The following is a 27,415-nucleotide window of genomic DNA, read 5'->3' as shown; positions in this document are numbered from 1 at the left end:
AATGCTTAAAATTAATCTCTTGAAATACCAAGAACATATGGTTGAACTTCATGAGTGAAGTGAGACCTTCATTAAAGGCGATGGATGTGCAGCTGCTGGCATCTCTTTTCTTCTTGGTCACATCAGCTTAGTTTGTCTTCTGTCACTATGTAACTGAGTCACGTGTGCTTTGGAAAATTTTTGACTGTTTTGGATGTTTGGTCTGCATAGGCTGGACCCTGTCACTGCATCTTATTGCTTCAGTCTTCCCTTGGCTTTCAGCGACAGTGCTCTCCAGCTAGCTGTTTTAGGAGTGCCAGCCATGCAGCAGCTTATGAAAGCCAAGGACCAGAAAACTGCTAGCTGTGTGAAACATGACTATGTCTTCCCAGGGCTGTCAAGGACCAGGTTCCAGTTAGTGCTCTTAACTGGATCAAAGGTGATATAAAATGAATGGAAAATACCAGAATAAATCATCACAGTGTATTGCAATTATAGTACCTAAGGAAGTATACCACTTTTTAGCAATCAACCTGGTTTATTGACAGTGAAAATTCAGTCATCGTAAACTTGAAGGCAGCATTACTTAGTGCATTATTAACTGTAATTTGAATGATCTTTTAAAATATATGCCAAGTATGGTTATAATATAATAAGCTCTAACATAGGATTGCTTATTCCATGTCATAGTTATAATTTTGCCTCAACAGTTCTCCCTCAGGTAAATTTCTCTGTGATACAATATGAATTCCAGCAAGCAGCCTAGTGAAATTGGCGGTAGGTTTGTTCATTTAATTTCAACCTGATTTTTAAGACTACTGAATTGCTTTTGAAACGAAGTTAGATCACTAGGTAAATAGTAAACTTATAAAAGCAGCAAATGACAAAATAATATGACAACATTGAAAACTGGATCATAAAGTAACATAAAAGTAACATGAGGTGAGTAGATAATTGGAATGTCACATTTTGATAAATATTTTCAGCTCATTTCAATTTAATTAATTTAGCATCTTAATTGTATTATGAAGGGTATTAACAATTTAGTTTCGTGTTATTACTTATTCATGAAAATTGAACTTGTCCTTCATTTTCAGTAGGAAGTAAGATGTCCTATTTATTAGTTTTCTCCTCAAATTTTAAAACTTATTTTTTTCTAAGGAAGTCAGTAACTTACTGATTATCAGAGTAGTAATTGTGTTGAGTTTATGTGTTTGGCATTATGCAGGGGCAGATAAACCAAAATTTATTAATAATTTTAAAAGTCTTTTTGGGCCTTTATACTTCTTGCTTACCTCTCCTCCACCCATCCTCCACACAGCTTTGCAGGTCTTCTTATGCCACACTGCTTCTTAAAACTGCTCACTGGCTTTTCATTGCCAGGAGGATAAAAGTTAAAGTACCTTTTCTTTTCCTTTTTTTTTCTTTTTTTTTTTTTTGCGGTACGCGGGCCTCTCACTGCTGTGGCCTCTCCCGTTGCGGAGCACAGGCTCCGGACGCCCAGGCCCAGCGGCCACGGCTCACAGGCCCAGCCGCTCCGCAGCACATGGGATCCTCCCGGACCGGGGCACGAACCCACATCCCCTGCATCGGCAGGTGGACTCCCAACCACTGCGCCACCAGGGAAGCCCAAAGTACCTTTTCATAGAAGTCTGGGCCCTCCATGCCCAGCTCCTTCCTCCCTCTCTTGCCTTGTCTCCTGTCTCTCCCTGCACTGCAGCCTCTGCTTCATCCACAGAGACTTGCTTGTCATTCCTTGAACGGACTATACTAACTCTCAGAGCTCTGCCTTTGCTCTGCCTCTTTCTGGAATGGATCCTCCTCTGCCTTTTCTCCTAGACTAATTCTACTCACCCCATTAAGGCTTAGTTCCATGACTACCTTTCCTCCCTAATGAATTAGGCACTTGTATTTTTTCACTTACGCATAGCTCTTGCATTTCTTTTATTAATATGTATTATAGCTTTTGCCTGTGTGCTACTTGGAGGCTGGAGTTTTGTCTTATTTAGTTTTGTATGTTATAGGTGCTGGGTGTATATTAGCTATTCAAAATCGTTTACTGAAGGAATGAGTGATGGAATGAACTTATGGCCCATTTTATTTTTCATTTGAGTCTGCAGTCTTGAATCATCAAGTCCTCTTTTTCACTGGTCCTCTATTCTTGCTTGGAGCATAGCAGTACCTCTCATTTCACATTTCAAGTATTTCTCAATTTTAAACAATTTTACCAAGGAGGAGAGAGTGCTAGGCAGGGCTTGGCAGTGGTCATGTGTATTTGCAGAAGCTCATTCCAGCACTGTGCTGCTTTAATGTGTCTTACCTTCAACAGTGGGAGGCTGATAAGTCTTCATTATTCATTAATTAGGTGTTTGTATAACACCACAAAGAATGGTACTGTGAATATGCAAAAGTGCATAAAACATACCTCCTGATTTCAGTTAATGTATTGTCTACTAGAAAAGAGGTACCTAATACAAGTGGGGAATGCTGTGCGTCTTCATAAAGGCACAAAAAGAATGCAAAGGCTGTTTTGAGCTAGAATAGCTCAGCTGGCTTTATCAGATAGAACTTTAACAAGAAAGGGTTCAGTAGAAGTTGTCATTCCTTTTGACTCACATGCTGTGAATTCCATGACAAATGGACTGTGCAGAAAATTTGTCTAATGTCTTGAAATTCTTTTAAAGAAAAATTGGTGGAAGTACAGTTTTTACATATGCAATTTTGATAAAATATTGTTTGGGGTAGGCAAATTAAGGAATCTCCGAAGCTTATTTTCTATGGAGTGGTTGACTTTTTAAATAAAATTCCTTCAGGTAGTTGGTGTATTTTAATATACTTGTGAAAGCTGGAGGAGATGGCTATCTCAGCAGAGCTTGTAGGACTATAAAGCCACGTGATAGTTAAGTCAGTTTTTAGCTGATTGGTTTTCTTGCCTGAAATGTGACCAGGACTTGATGGCTTTTGCTTTTCTTTAATTTAGGTACAGTTTATGCATGATTATTAGCTCTTAAAAAACAAGAATTAAGTTGACACTTAAGAGTTGGAAAATGAGACATTTGACTACCATTAGGAGACTTTATTCTCTACTAGATGCAGTCCAAGAAAAGGTACTCTGGTGTTTATTTGAACAACAGAAATGCCATCTGTACCTGATAAATGTATCTAAATATTTTAACCAATGACGAGATTCTCAGGTTACAGCAGTTCTACTAAATAAACCCCATTTCTCCTCAAAGATGATTTCCCAGAGCAGTGCTAGTGGGTGAACTCTTGTCAGAACTACGTGCTACAAAATGATGTACCATTTACAGTGGACAGGATCATGTGACTCACACTAGAGGAATCCCACAGTTAATGTGACAAATAATCAAAAAGAATAATGTAAGCAGAATTCAACTACTATCTCAAATGTTTTGTGTATCATTTTTCTTCAGAGAAACAAAGTTATTCACAAATTATAACCAAATATATCCCAAAATTTACAGGGAGAATACATTAAAGCAATGAATCAGGAATGGATATAACTGCATGCGGCATTTCCAGAAGAACTAATTTTCACCTAAATTATTTGAATTTCTAGAGGAAAGTGTTTCAATAATTGCTTTTATTTTTGTTGTTCTTAAGAAGAATTTGCTTAGGAAACTAATGTATTCCTAAGGTGTATTCCTCCTTTTCCCCAGGTATCCAGATAGAAATTAAACAGTTTAGGTACGTGACAGAAATTTCAGATCGAATTTAATCTCCCAGTGGCTGTTTTTGTAATTAGACTAAAATATAAATCTTTCCTTGGCCTAAATTAGTGCTTCTCAACCTGGCTGGCTTATGAGAATCACATGGAGGGCTTCAGAGAATACTGATTACTGGCTCCTGCCTCAGTGATTGGTCTGGGATATGGCCTCGGCATCTGAAGTTTTAAAAGCATTACAGGTGATTCTCATGTGCAGCACAGTTTAAGAACCACTGGCCTAAAACACCTACATCATTGAGTACTGTCTAGTTATTTGACTTCATTGTGTGCCCCCTCTCCCCTCCACCCTACCCCCGCCCCCTTTTTTACTGGTCACTTGGATACCAAAGATTGTTCTTATCCCAGGATTTTTCCATTAGCAATTCCTTCTGCCTGGAATGCGCTTCCTACAGATCTATATGGTTGTCTCCTCTCATCATTCAGGACTCAGCTCCCAGGGCTCTGCTTCAGGCAAGGCTTTTCTTAATCCCCCTCTCTAAAGCTTTTCCCCAGCATTGTCATATTATTCTGTGTTACTTGTATTATTGCCATTTGAGGGGGACCAAGAGATGTTATATTCATTTGTTAGTCCCCCCCCCCCGCCCCCAAGTAGAATGTAAAGTCCATGAAGGCATGTCTGGTTAACCATCATATTCCCAACATTTAAAGCCAAGTCTGTCATATAGCAGTTTCCTCAATATATAATTTTTGAGTAAATGAATTAAAATGTTGATAGAAAAATGATAGTGGGAATATACATAATTATATCTTTTTTCTCTCCAAAAACAAGACCAAATATGGTATCATATTTTAAAAATTAGAATAAAGCCTTAAGATGAAATGAGTGAAAATGCCAACAGGCAAAGAAGAGGTAAACCTAGAAATGGGGCCGCCGCAGTGCCGAAACCCTTGGGGTGGTGACGTAAGCCTGGGCCGCCCACCATCACGTGAAGCTCTCACTTCATGGCTGTACTTTGGGTCCTAACCATCATACCAAAGTGTGCCACACGTTTGAAATCTTCATGTACTTTCTGGTTAACTTATATTTTAAGAACTATCACGTCCTCCTCCAAAAAGCCTTTGCTGAGCTCAGTCTCCAGGAAGAGTTAGGTTTCCTGTGCTCCGCTCGTTTGTGTCATGGCCATTGCCAGTCTCTGTGTCACCAGTCTCTGTCTCCCTCACCAGCCCCTCTGAGAACAGGGATTGTGCTGTAGTACCAAGCCAGTAACTGGTACTCAGCAAGTGTTTGGCTGGACGAAAGCATAAACAAATACGAAATACTCCAGAAGAAGCATTAGAACTACTGATTAAAAATTATAAAATGGATTTGTCAGGAACATAAGTAAGTTGAAGAAGTTTTTAATAGAATAAAGCAATAAATAAGGGTATTCCAGGCCAACCGGGGGATGTGATGTTATGCACACTTAGGAAATTAAGCAAACATTCTTGGTGCCAATAAGTCTGAGCACTGGCTTCCAACTGATATGTGGCTTGTCATCTACACGAGGTTTTCATCACTCACTTGGGACTTTTTATACATTATTTACCCTTCCTGATAAACTTCAATAGCTGCTATTCAGATGGACGCATTTTCCAGTAACACCTGATATGCATTTTAAAATGTACCTTTTAATTGGTATTGATTGTCAGTAAACCCAATGATAACTTTCATCAGTGTACTTTGAACTTGTTGTTCTGCCCAAAAGAAAATGGAGCAATCTTTGGGCATATAAATATTTAAAATTCTCTGTGTAGAGCCCTGTTAGTTCCCTGGTGCTATTGTTATAATTTTAGTACTTAAATACTGCTTAGGATCGCTCTTTCAGATGGTATCCTGCTTCAAAATCTCTATCACTACGGGTAATTTTACCAGAAAGCTAGATTCAAGAGGAGAAACATGCAGTTGAAATGAACATTTTCAGTAACATTGTGGAATTGTTTATTGCGTCATTTTGTCACAAAGATGATAAAACAGAGAAAGACGAGTGAATACTCAGGACAAAAATGCTGGTCCGGTCCCCCCACATCATCCCAAAGTGTACAGTGTTATTATCACTGCTTTACTGCCGGCAGCCTGGGAACTGGTACGCGCTTTCGCCTTCTGCTTTTAGGAGGAAACACTAAATTTGTCACATTTCTAAGAATGAGACAAGCAAGGAGGGCAAGGAGTTTTAATACCCGCATCACAGCATCCAAAGAAGTTTTCCGTCTTTTAATTTTTGAATCTGCACTCCCACATAGTCAGATCTAGTTCTACACCAGCTCAAATGTTATTCCATAGAAATCAGGGTTCAGAGAATTCGGTTTGTTCTTTGAAAAGATACAGATGTGTGGAAGTGCTGCCTCGCACGGCATTTCTTGTGAACATATGGTTTGGTGTGCTAGCAGAGTGTAATGTGGGATTTGTGTTGCGGGCAAAAGGGAAATGAAACCTAAAGGGCAGAGCTGGGTCGAGATGGCTGAGTGGCCTATATTCTGTGCTGAAAGTTCGAACCCTCTGTTGCTGGCAAGAGGAGGTGTTGACATTTTGTTAAGTGTAGTAGCAGTGCAGAAGATTTATGGAGGAGAAGGCAGAGTGGTGACAGGAGACTCGATTGTGAGCCTTTCAGTATTTAAGGTTATATAAAAGCTAGACCTGAATTTTGGTAGGAACAGAGGGAAGGGTAGAGGGCACAAGCTCGAGAGGTATTTCAAAGACAGACTCTTGAGTATTTAGTAACTAATGAGAATTAGGGGAGAACAGAAGTGGAAAACTGAAATTTTTACTTTGGATGACTAACTAGTGGTACTGTCATTACCCAAGTAATGGGTGTGTTGCCATTATCAACAAAAATATATATGCCTCAAATTGGAATACTTCAGTTTGTCCCCTAGGAATTATTTTTTTTCCATAAGAAAATAATCTCTAGAGATATGGCCCCTCGGGTGTTATTGAAAAGTATAGTGATAAGGGCCAAGGATTTAATGTGAAAAGACTCGAGTTCAGTTTCAGTCTTTTTTGAAACTTTGGCACATTAGGCTGTTCCTTACCTACTTTGAACTTCCATTTCCTCATATGTAAAGTCGGGGTGCTTTCCTGTTGGCTTGTCCTGATGATCAAATGAGAAAACATACGGGAAAACACTCCTTAAAAATATGCTGTATAGGGCTTCCCTGGTGGTGCAGTGGTTGAGAGTCCGCTTGCCTATGCAGGGGACATGGGTTCGTGCCCCGGTCTGGGAAGATCCCACATGCCGCGGAGCGGCTGGGCCCCTGAGCCATGGCCTCTGAGCCTGTGCGTCTGGAGCCTGTGCTCCGCAACGGGAGGGGCCCCAACAGTGAGAGGCCTGCGTACCGCACACACACACAAAAAAAAGAATGACAGTTTGTATATGTTTTTCCAAATACTTATACAAAGCAGTTATTTTGATCTAACGGTTCAATACAAATTCTCTTTGTAATAAAACAAAAATGTTATCAGGTTGATTCCTAAATTGACGTGCTGTTTGTTAACATTATTTCATCTCTTTATTGGATCGTGAAAGAAAAGTATAAGGATATTCTTTATCTTTACCTTTTCTACTTTTACCACCCACCTATCCTCAGCCCAGTTCCAGCTCTGATCTTGGTCACTGTAGGCCAAATACGATAATGAAGCAAATTTGAGGAAGGAAAAAAAAAAAAGAACCCTCAGAGGGCACTCCTGTGCAGTTTTCACCTATTCCACAGTAGTCAAATGAAATCAAAGCTTACAAAAACTGGAAAGATTGCTTCAGTTCATAAACAAATGGGACCTAATGAAACTTCAAAGCTTTTGCCCAGCAAAGGAAACCATAAACAAGACGAAAATACAACCCTCAGAATGGGAGAAAATATTTGCAAGGGAAGCAACTGACAAAGGATTAATCTCCAAAATTTACAAGCAGCTCATGCAGCTCAATATCAAAAAAACAAACAACCGAATCCAAAAATGGACAGAAGATCTAAATAGACATTTCTCCAAAGAAGATGTACACATTGGCAGCAAACACATGAAAGAATGCTCAACATCATTAATCATTAGAAAAATGCAAATCAGAACTACAGTGTGAGCCATCGCCATTGAGCCTGCGCGTCCGGAGCCTGTGCTCCGCAGTGGGAGAGGCCACAACAGTGAGAGGCCCGTGTACTGCGCAGTGGTTGAGAATCTGCCTGCTAATGCAGGGGACATGGGTTCGAGCCCTGGTCTGGGAGGATCCCACGTGCCACAGAGCAGCTAGGCCCGTGAGCCTCAACTACTGAGCCTGTGCATCTGGAGCCTGTGCTCCGCAACAAGAGAGGCCGCGATAGTGAGAGGCCCGTGCACCGCGATGAAGAGTGGCCCCTGCTTGCCACAACTAGAGAAAGCCCTCGCACAGAAACGAAGACCCAACACAGCAAAAATAAATAAATTAATTAATAAAAAAACTTCAGTGAGGTATCACCTCACACCAGTCAGAATGGCCATCAGCAAAAAATCTACAAACAATAAATGCTGGAGAGGGTGTGGAGGAAAGGGAACCCCCTACACTGTTGGTGGGAATGTAAATTGGTGCAGCCACTATGGAGAACAGTATGGAGGTTCGTTAAAAAACTAAAAATAGAATTACCATACGACCCAGCAATCCCACTACTGGGCATATACCCTGAGAAAACCATAATTCAAAAAGAGTCTTGTACCACAGTGTTCATTGCAGCCCTATTTACAGTAGCCAGGACATGGAAGCAACCTAAGTGTCCATCGACAGATGAATGGATAAGGAAGATGTGGCACATATAAACAATGGAATATTACTCAGCGATAAAAAGAAACGAAATTGAGTTATTTGTAGTGGTGTGGATGGACCTAGAGTCTGTCATACAGAGTGAAGTAAGTCAGAAAGAGAAAAACAAATACCATATGCTAACACATATATATGGAATCTACAAAAAAAAAGAAAAAAAAAAGGTTCTGAAGAACCTAGGGGCAGGACAGGAATAAAGATGCAGACGTAGAGAATGGACTTGAGGACACGGGGTGGGGGAAGGGTAAGCTGGGACAAAGTGAGAGAGAGGCATGGGCTTATATACACTACCAAATGTAAAATAGATAGCTAGTGGGAAGCAGCCTCATAGCACAGGGAGATCAGCTCGGTGCTCTGTGACCACCTAGAGGGGTGGGATAGGGAGGGTGGAGGGAGATGCAAGACAGAGGAGATATGGGGATATATGTATATGTATAGCTGATTCACTTTGTTATAAAGCTGAAACTAACACACCACTGTAAAGCAATTATACTCCCATAAAGATGTTAAAAAAAAGGTATGATTTAACTTGCTCTTGGAAATGTATAATATATGACAATATTCAGATCCACCAAAATGCAGATGTAAAAGATTTAAAATACTTTTGTCTCTCTGTATTACTCTTTAGTTAACTTTGACACCAACCACATTTCAAGAAAATTTCAGGCCCTGTCAAGCAGGACAGCCAATAGAAACAACCACATTTTATATGTGAACCAATCAAGAGTGATGGATATCTCATTCATTTCTTGTTAAAGTTGGTTTTCTTCATTGTTTTCTTCCTATTTCTTCTCCTTTTTTTGAAATATGTTTTGATTAGAAAAATGTGGCATTAAGGTGAATAATGATATTCCTCAGCTTTACAAATTTAATTCTTTCATATGAAAGCAGATTCATCATAGAGCAGTAAAATAAAGCAGTGATGTTTTTATGAATGATCAGATTTAACGTACATTTCTATTTTTACTGCCTGTTAAATTTAATTATTCAGTGAGATTTTTATGAACTACTGTCATATGATTAATGAATAGTAAAAAAAAAAAAAAAGTCAGCTTAAATGTGGTAGACACGTATTTCCCTCCCCCATTGAGTTGGTTTTTGCTGAATCCTTCCTGTCTGGGATTTCCCCCTTTCCATCCTAAGGAATGCCTGGCGGTAGCTTGTTTTAGTGAATCCTGCAATCTTTCCTGCTCTCCTTTCAGCTGACGGAGATCCCTCTGGTAGGGGCGATTTCAGGATCACCTTTATGTCCGTCCCGCCTTGGAGAGGACGTTTCGTACTTTTTCAGGATATCATTTCCACTGTTCAACAAAATATAGTGTATTTTTTTCTAGAAATGTTCCATTAAATTAATATCACATTGCTAATTATGGGTATCTGTATAAATAAAAAGATCCTCGAATGAGTTGTTCTTGAAAAAGTAACAAGTATTGAGAGTTCGGCTCAGCTCTGTCTTTTTGGTGAAAGAAAACCTTTATTTCAGATGTAGGATAATCATAGTCATCTGTCATCTGGAATATTAGAACTACTCAGAGATTAATGGAGTAAAAAATTCTCATAAAGATTCTTATTGGCACATAGACAATCTAATTTCCATTTTGAAATGATAGAAAAATTTGAATTAATGATTAATTCCATAAATCTAAGAAACAAATATTAAAGATACATGATGATTTTAAGAACTGTACACTTTTGTAAAAGTAGAAAATGCTTGAAATTATATTGCAAATAAATATTATATTTCAAACACTTTCTGAGATTGTCCCTAGTGTTATATAAATATGTGTGCCTTTAAGAGGAAACCAAATGGAAATGCTTGTTTGTAGCTGGGAACTCAGCTATTTTTATTAAACATGAAGAGACATTAGTATAGTTTTATTATGAGTCAAGTTAGCAACAACTGTAGGAATAACGTGATATTCTTGATGCTTTTCACTATTATTATCTTATTTTGTTAAACATAATTGAGCTTTATTATTGATTGTGGTTGTATGCGTTCCACACACTATGAATTTCAACACGATTTCTATTTATAAATGATAAAATGTTTAAGTTTAGTTTGGCATTAGTTGGTATGATGTCAAATACAAGTTTAAAAGGACATGCATTCTTTGCTATATCATTTTCTTGTTTAGTATTTTTCTTCTTTTAGTTTACATATTGAATACAACATTGTTTTGGTTGAAAAGAACAAATGACCTATTTATTAACTGTGCAGTCAATACTTCTCAAACTAATAATGGGTAGGTACTTACAATAAACTGGCAGCAGTAAAGGTTAGTAGACTTATGTATGATTTTCCTGTGGGGTCTCGGGAGCCCAGAGTATTTATTACTTGAGAACAAAGAACCTTAGAGTTAAAGGTAAGTGACTCTGTATATGGTATGACTAATAGTAGCCCTATAAAGGAAAAACAAGGAGGAAACCATCCATAGTTTGCTTGTAACTAGGCACACTGTAGAGTCAGTTTTCTTTCTCCTCAGTCATTTACACTGGAAGTCATATATTTCCTCAGGTCTTTTTGAAAAATGATGACAAGCTTGGGTTACTAACATTTTCCTGTTCTACTAATATTTGCCCCCGAGGATTGTCTCATTCTTTATGTTGTTGGATAAATTTGTAGTATTCATATCTCATAAGTTTGTCAACAGTGTATCTTAAGGTCATTCATTTCTTAATCAATTTTTAAAAAGTTTCTTTACCTTACTAAGCATTCTGTCGAAACTGCATGGGAATTCAAATTAAGTTAGTTTAAAAACGGAAACAATATACTAATAAGTCAAGTATTTCTATTCCTTAATCTTCCATTTGTTGATTAGTTCATTCATTTATTCAGCTAACAAGTGAGTAGCTGTGTCTGTGCCATATATAACTTGAAAATGTACTTTAAGCTTTACTTGGTCCTAGGCTTTTTTGAAATTGTAGTTACTGGAAAGAGTAAATGGCCAAACGACCAATAAGCACATTAAAAGATACTCAACATTACAAGTCATTAGGGAAATGGAAATTAAAACCACACTGAGATTCTACTTTATACTTACAAGTACTGCTATAATAAAAAAGACAGATGATTACAGGTGTTGGTAAGGATGTGTAGAAATTGGAACCCTCATACATTGCTGGCGGGAATTTAAATGGTGTAGCCACTTTGGAAAATAGTTTGTTAGTTCTTTATGATGTTAAACATAAAATTGCCATTTTACTTAGCAATTTCACTCCTGCTCTTTACCCACAAGGAATGAAAACAGATGTTCACCCAAAAACTTGTACATGAAAGTTCATAGCAGCTTTATTCGTAATAGCGTAATAGTTCAAAAGTGGGAACAACCCAAATGTCCATCAGCTAGAATGAATGGATAATTAAAAAGCCTATCTTAGACAATGAAATACTATTCCACAGTAAAAAGCGGTACTGATACCCAGTGCAGAGGTACAAATATTAAACTCATTTTATTGTTGAGGAAACTAAGGTTATATAACTTACAAAGTAACTTGAGAAAGATGAAAACTCAAGTCGGTGTGACTTCAGAACACTCAGTCTCTACACAGGGATGAGTTGTTTTAAATCCTTTCCCCCATCTGTCAGTCTCTTTTCTTTATGGCCAGACTTTTTTTTTTTTTTTTTTGCGGTACGCGGGCCTCTCACTGCTGTGGCCTCTCCCGTTGCGGAGCACAGGCTCCAGACGTGCAGGCTCAGCGGCCATGGCTCAGGGGCCCAGCCGCTCCGCGGCATGTGGGATCTTCCCGGACTGGGGCACGAACCTGTGTCCCCTGCGTCGGCAGGTGGACTCTCAACCACTGCGCCACCAGGGAAGCCCAGTTCTTTGTATACTTTGGATAACAGTCCTTCATTAGATGTCTTTTGCAAATATTTTCTCCCTGTCTGTGGCTTGTCTTCTCATTCCCTTGATATTGTCCTTCTCAGAGAAAAAGTTATTAATTTTAATGCAGTTCAACTTACAAATTATTTCTTTCATGGGTCATGCCTTTGGTGTTTTATCTAAAAAGTCATCATATCCAAGGTCATAAGGTTTTCTCCTATGTTATCTTCTAGGAGTTTTACAGTTTTACATTTTACATGTATATCTGTGATCTATTGTGAGTTAATTTTTGTGGAGGATGTAAGATATGTCCACATTCATTTTTTTTGCTTATGGATGTCCAGTTGTTCCAGCACCATTTATTGAAAAGACTGTCTTTGCCTCATTGTTTTGCCTTTGCTCCTTTGTCAAAGATCAGTTGACTCTACTTAAGTGAGTCTATTTCTGTGCTCTCTTTTCTGTTCCATTGATTTGTCTGTTCTTTCTCCACACTGTCTTGATTGCTATAGCTTTATAGTAAGTCTTGATGTTAGGTAGTGTCAGTCTTCCAACTTAGTTCTTCTTCAGTGTTGTGTTAGCTGTTCTAGGTCTTTTGCCTGTCCATATGAACTTTAGTATGTGTTTGTTAATATCCCAAAATATAACTTGCTGGGATTTTGGTTGAGATTGCATTGAATCTATAGGTAAAGTTGGGAAGAACTGACATTTTGGCAGTATTGAGTCTTCACACCTTTGACTCTCTATGCATTCCTTACCCTATAGTCAAATCAAAGACAAAACCCTTTATTTTTTTTATAGGACATATCAGTCCTTTTAATTTTGGCCACTGATTTCCGCTGATTAATTTCTTCATCTCATCTTCTTGCTACCCCTTAGAACTCAATATTAAAATTCTGGGGCTTCCCTTGTGGCGCAGTGGTTGAGAGTCCGCCTGCCGATTCAGGGGACACGGGTTCGTGCCCCGGTCCGGGAGGATCCCACGTGCCGCGGAGCAGCTGGGCCCATGAGCCATGGCCACTGAGCCTGCGCGTTTGGAGCCTGTGCTCCACAACGGGAGAGGCCACAGCAGTGAGAGGCCCGCATACCGCAAAAAAAAAAAAAAAAAAAAAAATTCTAGCAGTTCCTTGAGAGAAATGTAGGCTAAGAGATTCCTTTCTGACTTTGTGAGGGCACTGCTTAGTTCATTTCCTGACCTAGCCTGGACTGCCTCTGCCGTTTATTTAAGTAACTGATATAAAAGTAGTATGTGGTACTGTAGTCCAGTCAGATAGTTTTAATGGAATCAGTGTCCAGATTCTCAACTTCTGCATGAATTTCTCTTTATTAATATTGATCTGCCTAAGAGAAATGCTTTATTCACAACATTCTTTCTCTTACTTTACGAAAGAAAACACACCCTTATCCATCTGAAATCATACTATAGTACCTTGTCCTGGGATCGTAGAAAAATTAGCAATTAAACAATTTTAATTAATGTCTTATATTTTTGTTGTGGAGAAGTATGATAGAGTGAAAAATGAAAGGCTTTTAATTACAAAATACATTATGTAAGAATTCTCTGAGGAAATAAAATGGAAATAAAGGTCGAGAAAATAAAATAGTAATGTAAAATTTTCAGCTGTTGAAAGAAGAGTCTATTTATGTATTTTTTAAATGGATAATCATTTTATTACTGTGGATTTAGATTCTACTGAGTATTCTTAAGATAGTTGATATAAATTTTATTTTAAAATGTCAATATTTCCAATTGGGTGGAAATTAAATTATTTTCAAGTACATATTTTACCACAGGTGAAAAATTATAGATGTTAACTTGGTAATGTGTGAATGGTTATGTATTTTTTCAAAATTCTTTTAAGGGTCTGTGAATAAAACTAGTTGAAGACTACTAGCCTACTGTATAAAACCCAAGTTTTTATTTATTTTTAGTTATTTTTTTTAAGATTTATTTATTACTTATTATTTTATTTTTGGCTGCCTTGGGTCTTAGTTGCGGCACATGGAATCTTCGTTGGGGCATGTGGGATCTTTCATTGTGGCGTGCAGACTCTTTGTGGTCAGCCGGCTTCTCTCTAGTTGTGGCGAGCCGGCTTCTCTCTAGTTGTGGCGCGCAGGCTCCAGGGTGCGTGGGCTCTTTAGTTAGTGGCACACGGGCTTAGCTGCCCTGTGGCATGTGGGACCTTAGTTCCCTCAACCAGGGACTGAACCTGTGTCCCCTGCATTGTAAGGCAGATTCTTTACCGCTGGACCACCAGGGAAGTCCCTAAAACCCAAGTTTTTAAACCTGGTATATAAAACCCTTCATTACCTTTCTCCTTCTAGACTTTTTCTTTTCTTTTTTTTTAATTTAAACATTTCCTGCTTCAAGTTATGTGCTCCAGCAAGAAAGAACTTGGAAGTTCCATAGCATCGCTTTTCCTGCCTGTTTGTCTTTATTGTGTTATTCTGTCTCATCTTTGCCTCCCTTCTGCCTAATCATTTAAAAAAAAAATTTTATTAGAGTATAGTTGATTTACAGTGTTGTGTTAGTTTCAGATGTACAGCAAAGTGAATTTGTTACACATATATCCACTGTTTTTCAGATTCTTTTCCCATATAGGTCATTACAGAGTATTGAGTAGAGCTCCCTGTGCTCTATAGTATGTCCTTATCAGTTATCTATTTTATATATAGTAGTGTGTCCCAGTCTCTCAATTTATCCCTCCCCCTCTTTCCTCCCTGGTAACCTTAAGTTTGTTTTCTACATCTGTGACTCCATTTCTGTTTTGTAAATAAGTTCATTTTTACCTCTTTTTTAGATTCCACATATAAGCAATATCATATGATATTTGTCTTTCTCTGTCTGACTTACTTCACTCAGTATGACAATCTCTAGGTCCATCCATGTTGCTGCAAATGACATTATTTTGGTTTTTTTATGTCTGAGTAATATTCCATTGTATATATGTACCACATCTTCTTTATCCACTCATCTGTCAATGGACACGTAGGTTGCTTCAATGTCTTGGCTATTGTAAAAAGTGCTGCAGTGACCATTGGGGAGCATGTATCTTTTCGAATTATGGTTCTCTCGAGTGTATGCCCAGGAGTAGGATTGCTGGATCATATGGTAGCTCTATTTTTAGTTTTTTAAGGACCCTCCTTACTGTTCTCCATAGTGGCTGTACAAATTTACATTCCCACCAGGTGTGTAGGAGGGTTTCCTTTTCTCCACACCCTCTGTAGCATCTGTTTGTAGATTTTTTGATGATGGCCATTCTGACCTGTGTGAGGTGATACCTCATTGTAGTTTTAATTTGCATTTCTCTAATAATTAGTGATGTTGAGCATCTTTTCATGTGGTTTTTGGCCATCAGTATGTCTTCTTTGGGGATATGTCTATTTAGATCTTCTGCCCATTTTTTTTTTTTTTTAATTTCATTTATTTATTTATTTTTGGCTGTGCTGGGTCTTCTTTTCTGTGCGTGGGCTTTCTCTAGTTGCGGCGAGCGGGGGCCACTCTTCATCGCGGTGCATGGGCCTCTCACTGCCGCGGCCTCTCTTGTTGCGGAGCACAAGCTCCAGATGCACAGGCTCAGTAGTTGTGGCTCACGGGCCCAGCCGCTCCACAGCATGTGGGATCTTCCCGGACCGGGGCACGAACCCGTGTCCCCTGCATTGGCAGGCAGACTCTTAACCACTGCGCCACCAGGGAAGCCCCTGCCCATTTTTTGATTGGGTTGTTTGTTTTTCTGATATTGAGTTGCATGAGCTGCTCGTATATTTTGGAGATTAATCCCCTGTTGGTCGCTTCATTTGCAAATATTTTCTCCCATTCTGAGGGTTGTCTTTTTGTTTTGTTTATGGTTTCCTTTGCTGTGCAAAAGCTTTTAGTTTCATCAGGTCCCATTTGTTTATTTTTGTTTTTATTTTCATTACTCTAGGAGGTGGATCCAAAAAGATCTTGCTGTGGTTTATGTCAAAGAGTGTTCTGCCTGTGTTTTCCTCTAAAGAGTTTTATAGTATACAGCCTTACATTTAGGTCTTTAATCCATTTTGAGTTTATTTTTGTGTATGGTGTTAGGGAATGTTCTAATTTCATTCTTTTACATGTAGCTGTCCAGTTTACCCATCACCACTTTTTGAAGAGGCTGTCTTTTCTCCATTGTATATTCTTGCCTCCTTTGTCATAGACTAGGTGACCATAGGTGCACAGGTTTATCTCTAGACTTTCTACCTGTTCCATTGAGCTATATTTCTCTTTTTTGTGCCAGTACCATACTGTTTTGATGACTGTAGCTTTGTAGTATAGTCTGAAGTCAGGAAACCTGATTCCTTCAGCTCTGTTTTTCTTTCTCAATATTGCTTTGGCTACTCGGGGTCTTTTGTGTTTCCATGCAAATTGTAAAATTTTTTGTTCTAATTCTGTGAAAAATGCCATTGGTAATTTGGTAGGGATTGTATTGAATCTGTAGATTGCTTTGGGTAGTATGGTCATTTTCACAATATTGATTCTTCCGATCCAAGAACATCATGTATCTTTCCATCTGTTTGTGTCATCTTTGATTTATTTAAGATGCAGAAGTCTTGATTGAGGAATCAAGACTTCCCCCACTTCAGACTGGCTCAGGAGCTAGGGTTCCAAGCACCCTTGCTGCCATCCTAGTCTGCATCACTGTACTAACACGTTGTTTTGTCATTAGGCTTTTTTTTTTTTCCTTTCTTGAGCGTGAGAACTGTGTTTCCTCTTGGGCTCCTCAGCACCTCACTATATACCTCTCCTGGTATTAAGTTAATTTATTGGGAAAATGTTGATAATTGAACCAAACAAGGAATAGTCGATTTCAACTGTTAGAAAGTTAATTCTTATGCATAACTTTTTGGGGGAGTTAATTAAGCTGTTAAAGGCTATTTTTATTTTATGCTGGTTATTTCTCTAGGTGTAATATTTGCCCTTACTGATAAGGTTTTTGGTAAGATTTCATCTGAAAATCAGAGTTTGAACCTAAAAATGAATTTAGGAACCATTATTGTAGTAGAAGGGGAACAGAATTGTGAGCAATAAGGCAAGAACGTCTAGTTTTGGCCCTGCCACAAACTTGCCATGCGATTGTGGGTAAATTAACTGGCCTGGAGGTCAGTTTTATCAGCTATTAAATGAGTAAGTGACCAGATTATTTCTTAAGTTTCCTATACTCTTGGTTTAACAAAGAGATGAAATTTCAATTAAGCAAACATATGATTTTTCTTGCCAAGAAGAATAAAAAATATGGGCTTCATTTATTTTTTAATCATTCATACCGTGGACATTATATTGGCTATATGTAGATAATGCTGACCTTGTTTATATCACTACAAATTATATAGTCATGGCTTAGATTTTATCCTTAATTTTTTAAAAAAATAATATCTTTTTAAAAATTTTATTTTATTTTTGGCTGTGTTGGGTCTTTGTTGCTGTGTGCGGGCTTTCTCTAGTTGCAGTGAGCGGGGGCTACTATTCGTTGTGGTGCACGGGCTTCTCATTGCGGTGGCTTCTCTTGTTGTGGAGCACAAGTTCTAGGCACACAGGCTTTAGTAGTTGTGGCACATGGGCTCAGTAGTTATGGCTCGTGGGCTCTAGAGCACAGTCTCAGTAGTTGTGGTGCACAGGCTTAGTTGCTCTGCGGCATGTGGGATCTTCCCAGACCAGGGATCGAACCCATGTCCCCTGAATTGGCAGCTGGATTCTCAACCACTGCACCACCAGGGAAGTCCCCTTAATTTTTTTTTTTTTTTGCGGTACGCGGGCCTCTCACTATTGTGGCCTCTCCCGTTGCAGAGCACAGGCTCCGGATGCACAGGCTCAGTGGCCATGGCTCACGGGCCCAGCCGCTCCGCGGCATGTGGGATCCTCCCTGACCCGGGCACGAACCCGCATGCCCTGCATCGGCAGGCGGACTCTCAACCACTGCACCACCAGGGAAGCCCGTCCCCTTAATTTTTTAAAAAATAAAATAATTCAATTGTGATGATTGAAAATCTAGAAGTATTTCATATAACATGTTGATTCATATAATTTCCAGATTATATTTTAGCTTCTTTCACCAGATATTTAATTTGATCAGATTAATACTATACTTTCCTGGGCACTTCTATCATTCTGGAAATGAATTTATTTATGTTGACACATTTCTTTGTGGCCGCTTACTCAGTCACTGCAGCCTTATTCAATGAGAAGCAATATTAAAAACAATTGCAAAAATGCTTTCCTATGTCTTTTGGTTATTCACAGTAAGTAGTAGTTCAGTTTTATAAAGCTTGATTGAATGGCATTTAGGTATGACTTTTATAAAGGATTTGAAATTATGTTGTTTGGCCAAAACAAAGGCAGTATTTCCTTTCTTGTCTTTCACTCCACCCAGCCCCCCTTTTCTCCACCTGCTTGAGGAAAACTATTTCTTCAGACAAACCTCATAATTGCCCTTCTGTGCCTGATTTGGGCCTCAGGAAAGGCCCATAGCATCTGTAAAACTGGAAGCAAAATGGTATTTCCAGGCAGGCACAGGGTTGCTGGGTAGTGAGCCAATCCACAGCTTTGTCTGAGCAGCTGAGAACTTTGCTGGAGTATTACCACGGTGTTCAGTAACACAGACCTGTGCCATGAGCAAGTGAAGCACTGAGCACGTGTCAGGGTCAATATTTATAGACCACTACGTAGCTGCCTTGCAGGGAGAGAAAACGAGAGCGAGAAACGTACAGCCAGAGGGCAAGGAAAGAAAGACTTCAGTGGAGGGAACTTTAATTTCCAATTTTTTTCTTAAAAAATTCTTTTAATTATCAGGTTCGAACTTCTGCTGAATCACAACCATTTGCCGCTGAGCTATGACAAGAGTGGAAACAAAAAGTTAAACGAGCAAGCCTGCTATACGTAAGAAGGTAAGTAATTAGCCAGTTCAGTCTCTCTTTTACTGGTAAACTCCATCTCCCTGTTGGCTGCTCTACATCAGTAAGCAAAGGGCTGTGTGGCACATTAAAGCTAATGTGGAGGGGCTGCCTGCTGGTTAAGTGTTCTTGGTGGCAGTGTAGTTTCATATTCTGCTCTTAAGAATGCTGTGCATGGTCATAATACACTTAAATGGTGTGGGTGGTGGGAATGGCTCTTGAACACTGATTTCATGTTATGTCCTGTCAGTAAATTTCTCTTTCTTCATTCTGTCAGACTTGACGTCTTCTGATTGGTAAATTCGTGTTTACTTTTTATATTGCTATTAAAACATGAATATTAGTGAGTTTATAGTGGAGGGTGTTCTAGAAGTGGAATAGGGGAAGAATTCAGATGAATGTGTGAAGATGTTGTACACACTGTCAAAATGTGCAGGCTGTGAATGTGAGTAACATGGGGTCTTTTGAAAGGAAAGCCACTGTCCATTTGACAGCGCATTAAAGTGAAATAATGACTCCTTCTGGGAATGGAGAGAAGCAGGAGTGATGAAAAGTAAGAACAGACTTCTTCATCCAAGGTGCAAAGGACTCAGCATTTAGAATTTCTCTGCTTGTCCAAGTGACTTGCTAGGTTGGTTCCTTGCAAAAGTGGTTCTCTAGTAAAGATATTAAATTAACATCTTTTGCCCCACATCAGTAGTTTTTTTCCTGTCATCACAGGTAGAACTTTGACACATGCTTCTCTGTGTGACCGTAGTGCGATTGCATATTCATTTATCATCATTGTTTTGCATATCCCAGATTGATGTTAAAAGCAGTGGTGCTGAAGGGGACAGAAAGGAATTGTGTTCTATGTGTTTTCTGATTTAGAACACCCATGAAATTTATATCCTTATGTGTTTCATGTCTACTACACATAACTCGGAAAGTAATATGTTGCTTTACTATAGGTGTAACTAGATAAAACTTATGTACTGACAGAGTGAAAGTTTCCCTGTTGTTGGTTTTTTAATTGTGGAAGAGAAGCATTAGCATGGTATTGAAAATGTTTAGCTTAGGTTATAGATGGCAATTATAGTTCCAAAGGGTTTTTTGTATTACATATTTAAGTTAAAAACAAATATAACATGAAAGCTGTTGTAGAGCTTAAACTGTAGAACAATAGAGATATAAGGGAAAGATAATACTCTGGCATAGGTTTTGTATTAGGGTTAATATTCAGGAACCAGCTTATTCTAAAATGGGATAAACCATGTCCAAAACAGCAGGTGGAATAGGTCTAAATGTAAAGTAGATATCTTAAAATGAGGCCCATAGTTGTAGAGTATCATTGTTGTTGAATCACATAAAATTTTAAAAATAATCCAGAATGCTTCAAAATCAGTTTTATTAATTCAGGTGTGCTTTAAAGCTAATCTGATCTCTAAATTTAAACTGTATTTTAACATTCATTTAATGCTTGTTTTAGCCTCTGCATCAAGCATTTTCTTTTTACTTTTTCGGGTATTGCCTACCCTTTTATTAATGGGTTTGATTTAGATTTTTGTCAATAATATGTTTATTTTGAAAATGCAACCATGGTTGATCTAGAATGGGCATTACTCAAATTTTTCTTTGCTACTGCCTTTGGTTAATATATCATGATCAATATTGTAATTTCAGTTCTTTATTTAATACCTTTTACTCATTCACTTTATATGTTGCATACATAACATGATATTCAATCAATGATAATTGATTTCTTATGCCTTTTAAAATTTGTTTTATTTTTATTTATTCTGGTGTTTTGTTTCTGAAGTACCCTGTGGAAACTTTTGTCAGAGAACAATCTAATAAAATTACTACAATAAAAATAAACTAAAGAAAGTCTTCCCTTTAATCAAGAGAGGAAACAGAGAATTGTGGTATTGGTTGACAGTGTCTAAAATGGGATGTAGTTTGGTTGAAGGCTGGTTGAGCATTTTAAAACTTGAAACACCATCTCAATATTATTTTTGAATTTAATGTCAATCCTGATATTGGTTATTCATCACATTTGTAAATAACATTTCATATGTAGACATATAAAAATGGTTAGGGGATCTTTTGTATCATGTTTTAACTATCTGTTGAAGTAAGATTAGTGAATTTAGCTCGAAATGTTAATATTAACCTCCTAATGGATCTCACTGCCCCGGTCTCATTCGCTGTACGCCCAGTCCATATGCTGTACTACCCTTAGAGGGATCAGTTTCCCACCCTGATGAACTCTTCACTTCCTGCTAAAGCCCTCCCGTCCCTGGCTCTCTATTGCTTGTAGGTAAAGGTCAGCTTTCTTGGCATGGCGAGTCTGATGAGCTGCTTCTTCATCTAGCTGCTACTTTTGCTCTATATTCATCTTCCGCTGTTCCTTCTGGGCTGTTTTTCACATCTCGCTTTTCTCCACCCATGAGAGTATTCCCCTCCCCTCTGTTTTATGCTCCAACATTATTGAATATCTTGTATTTCTCAGAACAATCCATACTGTTTTACTCCTTTCTGGAATTGTTTATGTTGCTTCCTCTATCTTGAAACACCCTCTTCCTGGCCTTTGGCTTTCAGCCTCAATGAAGGTATCCCTTCCCAGATGCCCTGCCTGTCCACTGTCAGCCTCTGTGGTTTGGTCTCCTGTACAGACCGTTGTCACAGCACTTCTGCAAAGTCGATGTTTTTTGTTTTCCCTTATGAGTTTGTGAGTTAATTGTAGCCATGTTTTAAAATTAATTCTTTTATGTTCCTCCAAGACCTAGCCTAAAGCAGACATTCAAGAACTTTAAAGAAAAAACTTACCATATTTATTTTAAACCTACTTTTCTTTATAGACTTTTTATTTTAATATAATTTAAAACTGATTAATTGGATTGAAGAAGTCCCTTAAGTAGTTGGTAAAGTCTTTTGAAACAATAACAATACTTAAAAAATTAATTTCTCTTTCTATCAACAATTATAGTTTTGTGTGTTCATCCATGCAAGTAGATATTTATTGAACTCATAAACCATTTGAATGGCAAGTTCAAAATTATATTGGTTAGCACATACAAATTCGGGATATATAGCCTGCAGATGTTGTTTAGTTAATTTCATGAAATCTGTCAGCAAAATCACCTAGTCGCTGCACCCACATGGACTGCTGTGATAAATTAAATGATGCTCTAGCAAATTGAAGACAGTGTTACACCTTCCAAAAGGCCCAGAGTGAATTTCGGGAGAGAATAGGTCCATCCTCATGTATCCTAAAGATACAGAGTGGAATGACTCTCAACGTTATGAATAAAGTTACACCTCCTAATTTTATTTCCTATTGTAGAGAAAGTTAGGCATTTAAGGAAGTAATAGAAAATCATGGCTTAAAAAATTCTCAGACCTGAAAGGTGATACTTCAGTTCAGTCAGAAGAAGAATTTTCTCCTCAAAATAGAAATATTGAAAGAAAAGAATGTCAGTGTTTTAAAAAGTACTTGAGAAATAGCAGCTGCTTCTTTTAGTTCTGATACTCAATAAAATTTTATTTTGTCTTTAATGGTGTTTTATTTCCCCACCATACATAAAAATACAAATTATTTCATATACAAAGTAAGTATACAAGAATCAAAGGTAAAGCTTTATGCACGATTTAGAATAATTCACAACTTTTCTTATTTTGATTATTTTTACTTCTCAGTGTGCTCTGCCAGTGGTTTCCACTGCTGTTGAAGCCTTATAAACCTCTCCCAGCTATTGAATATGACTCTTCTGTTTGTTTAATCTTGAATTGTATCTGTCTTAGGAATGAAAACAAGATTGGTATTTTCATAGGGAAATTTTGTAGCTTTTTAATTTGCTTGGAATGGACCATAATTCAGTCTGTAATTTTTCTTCAGATTTATTTTGCCCACATAAGTATTTCTAGTTAAATAGGTATGGATAAGTTGCCTTACCAAAGAGTTATAGGTATAAATTTTATGTATCTTGCTGGCTTATCAAGTAATATAAGCGTTATAAAACTGGAAGGGCAGGGGTTTCTATGGTCATGGACTTAGAAATGTACCTTGTTCCCAAAAGCTGGTGATGAGAGAAACCTGAGTTTGCCTCAATATTAAAAGATTACAAATGTAGAAAACAAACTTATGATTACCAGGGGGTAAGGGGGAGGAATAAATTGGGAGTTTGGGATTGACATATACAGACTACTATATATAAAATAGGTAACTAATAAGGACTTACTGTATAGCACAGGGAACTCTACTCAATACTCTGTAATGGCCTATATGGGAAAAGAATCTAAAAGAGAGTGGATATATGTATAACTGATTCACTTTGCTGTACACCTGAAACTAACACAACATTGTAAATCAATTATACTCTAATAAAATTTTTAAAAAAAGATTATAGCAAAACCAAACAAAGGCGAAAAATAGCACCACTACCACCACCAACCAGAAGAGGTTAGAGAACTTTGGTTGGAGTGAGGCATAAATAATTTTGCCAGAACAATCAAGTATTTTATTATTCGCCACTTAGCTGGCCAATCAGTGTTTTTCTGTAGCTATGGATGGCATAGAATTCATAGAACATGAAAGGAGAAGAATGAATTAATCATGGAAGTGGAACCTTCAGACTTTTCTACTTCACCTGTTTTATTTTATAGATATGGGCAAATGTGGTACAAAGTGTTAACGTAACTTGCCAAACATCAGCTTTTAAAGTAGCTACTTAGGATTTTGATTAAAAAAAAAATACATATTTGTAGGCCAGTATTTTATCATTGTGGCTTTTCCCGTCTGTTTGTAATTGCTCTTTTTATTCTGTGTATTGCATGTAAAGCTTAATTGTTGTATCTCTGTGTTTTGTATTGTATTAGACTCCTTTGCATTGTTTCATAACCCCTGAATAATTACTGAATAATAATAATAATAAATAATAATAATTACTACAGCCAGTAATTATTGCTTCCAACTGAGATGGAGGGCTTTTCTACTCATAATCATAGTTAAATATATATATATATTTTTAATTACAGATACCCTTTCTGGCTTTCCTGATTTCTCCCACTCTCTTTGGTAGTACAGTTAAATTTATGCTCTCATAAACATTCTCCTTTTCAATAGAACATGGCAGATAGTCCTAAAGCAAAAGACAGAAACAAATTTAATACTTTGATTCTAAGAGCTTCTCATAGGGAATATATAGTTATATATTGTTCTACAGCTTTGTTTTAAGATGTCTCTGGTTTCCGCAGCTGGAAAATTTTTGATTACAACGAAACTCAGAGAGCCAAATGTGCTTTTCTAGATTATTTTTCCTTTCATCTAAGAGTCTTTTAAAATGTCAATAATTAAAGGGGCAGAGAGGAGCAAAACAAACTTGTTTTGTACATGTCATCTTCTTGTAAGACTTTGCTTCTCTAAGTGCTGTCCCCACCACTCCCAAAGAAACTGGAGCTCTTTGGTTCCTTCCATTCTCATTAATATTAAGGTCCCTGGAAATAATTGCTTGTATATTTAAAGATGAAAGAGTTTTTGAGCAGATAGCTGAAATCTTTGTTCTCAGCCTCAGCCTACGATTTCTATACCTTCTTCTCTCCTCCTCGCCTCACTCAAAACAAAACCAAAGTGATTGCCTCTACCCACCTCTCCAGTCAATGAAACATGTCTGAATGTTCCTTAGTAAACATTTTCCGTTGGATTGATACTTTTCATTTCAGATATGTATTATCTGTCTTCTCAAACTCTTGCTGCTAAGAGATTTATAATTGTAAAATCTTTGCTAACATGATAGTGGAAAGTGATATTTTATTTATGTTCGTAATTACTAGTTAACATGAATCTGAGGAGATTATTGGTTATTATTTTAATTTTTATGATTTATCTGTTTATACACTTACTCTTTTTTCAGAGGCTCTATGTCTCATTGGTTTAAAGAGTATTTTTTTTTAATCAAAGAGTCTTGATTCTTTAAAGTCCTGTTAGTTGTAACTGTTTTCATAAGCTTTTGATTACTTGAAAATTTTGTTTTATGTGGTTTGAAATACAAGTGTGTTTGAAATATCTTAGTAAAGCTAAACAATATTTTCTTCATCTCCTTCGAAACTTAGAATGCTCTTTACAATTCAGAAATATGAAAAAAATTTTCTACATTTTGATGGTTTATTTAACTGTTAATTCTATGATTCACAAGGAATTTATTAACTAATTACTTCAGTACTTTTGTTGAATCATTAGTCCCCTTTTTTCTGAAGTCAACTTTAACTTGTACTTCAGTGGTACAAATTTAAATCTTTGTGTTACCTCTCAATTTGTATTCCATTTAAACTTTATCTCTAAGGAATAAAAGTTCATGTTTCTTATTAAATAAGATGTAAGCCCTGGAACGTGTTAGGGTGTTGTGGGACTTGTCATGTTCCTTGAAATTACTGTAGGCAGGAGGCTGCATTTATTACTTACGTTAAAGCAGACATAATAAGAATATGAATCTGTGTGAGTGAGAATTTAGGCATTAATAATTGTCACCATTTATCAAGGGTTTCTTGAGAATATATCTGGCCTTCTACCATGGACTGTAACTATATGATTTCATTAAATCCTTGTAACAGACCGTTGAGTGACCTATTCTGATTTCTTTTTCAGGATAAACTGAGACCCCAAGATGTAAAGTAGTTTGATCAGCCTCACATAGCTAATAAATGATAGGGTCATGATTTAAACTCAGATCTGACCAAAGTCCATCTTTTAAGGAATGATTGCCAAATAGAGAATTTATGCTTTTGCCATGACTGTTAAGAGATGCAGGTCTCTAGGGGTCAGATGGCAGGAACCTTCCCAACTTGGGTCCATCTATGAAGAAATCAACTCAGGAACAATGGCTTTCAAACTATAGAGGCAAGTCAGTGAAATCAGTGATGTGAGGATCCTTCTATGTTTTTGGATTAGTGCTGAAGATAAAAGAATCTCCAGATGGACAGAAATAACCCTATACTTTAAATCCGTTTAAAATCTGCTAATTTTTTTTTTTAACTTCTTCAGATTTTCGTACCTCTATTGATTTTATAATTGTCCTTCACTCCAAGCCAACTTATTCAGTTCTCCCTCATAGGCTTAACACACAGCACCATTCCCTCCCTCACGTACCTGCTTATGACCTTAGCAAGGAAACTGGCACAGAGCTGCCAGGCCAGCAGGCAGTGACTGTTCCATCTGGGTCTCTGTTTTTGTAACTACAGGTTTCATTCAGGGAAGACATGAGTCTCCCTAACTGGCAGCCTTTGCTGTCATCTCTGTTTTAAGCTGCTCAGTTAAGGGACTCACGGTTGTTGTGGTATTTACAGCAGGAAAGGAAATTCTAGATGTTTTAGTATCACTAGAACTCAGTACTTATGCACTAATTGGTTACCTGGAATGGTGCAAAAGGATAGCTTTATCTGCTATGAATGGACTTAACTCATAAATATGGTTTGCGTTTGTTTATGTCAGAGGCGGGAATTCCTATATAAAAGTTTATACAGAGACATTTTCCATCTTAGTTGTTTGTTATACATTAAGCCATCGTGAAGGAATTTGTTTTCCTCTTTAACTCAAGGCAAACAATTTTGCTTAAAGATAATGTAGGATTTTTTTTCTCCTTGGGTCACTCTGCCCTTTGTTGATACATTGGTGTATCTGTGCCAAGATTTACAGTACCGTTTATTGGAGTTTTGTTTATAGCCCTGCCTTGAACACTTGAAAATAAATTATACCTTTTAGTTAATAAGCAGGTTATTCTTATATTATTACTTGGAAAAGTATGCATTAGTCAATATCTGTAATAATTAACAGTCTTAAAAATTCTAAGTAGTTATTCATATTATTCCTCCTTTTTTCATTCGTCTTTTTTATTTCTTTTAATTTTTATTTATTTACTTATTTGGTTGCGCTGGGTCTTAGTTGCAGCAGGCAGGCTCCTTAGTTGTGGTACGTGGGCTCCTTAGTTGTGGCAGGTGGCTCCTTAATTGCAGCACGTGGGCTCCTTTGTTGCGGCAGGCAGGTTCCTTAGTTGTGGCTTGTGGGCTCCTTAGTTGTGACATGCGGCATGCATGTGGGATCTAGTTCCCTGATTAGGGATCGAACCCCGGCCCCCAGCATTGGGAGCGTGGAGTCTTAACCACTGCGCCACCAGGGAAGTCCCTCATTCATCTTTTTTAGTCTCCTGTTTTACTCAAAGATGATAAGAACT

At 37.6% G+C, this 27,415-nt stretch overlaps 1 protein-coding gene across 4 annotated transcripts in view; it reads left to right on the top strand.

Annotated features, from left to right (window-relative positions):
• Window positions 1-27,415, top strand: part of BMPR1B (bone morphogenetic protein receptor type 1B) — a 382,378-nt gene that overhangs the window by 197,407 nt on the left and 157,556 nt on the right. For 3 of the 4 annotated variants that reach the window (XM_067736925.1, XM_067736924.1, XM_067736923.1), the window contains exon 2: window positions 19,111-19,205. The gene's annotated coding sequence lies outside the window, so the exon portion shown is untranslated. Of the gene's footprint in view, window positions 1-18,588; window positions 19,206-27,415 lie in introns of those variants that run through there. The other variant, XM_067736922.1, reaches the window with a different exon arrangement.

This window comes from Pseudorca crassidens, chromosome 4 (genome assembly GCF_039906515.1).
Source record: "Pseudorca crassidens isolate mPseCra1 chromosome 4, mPseCra1.hap1, whole genome shotgun sequence".
Classification (NCBI taxonomy): Eukaryota; Metazoa; Chordata; class Mammalia; order Artiodactyla; family Delphinidae; genus Pseudorca; species Pseudorca crassidens.
Note: the sequence above shows the minus strand (reverse complement) of the source record. Positions and strands in the feature narration are given on the sequence as shown.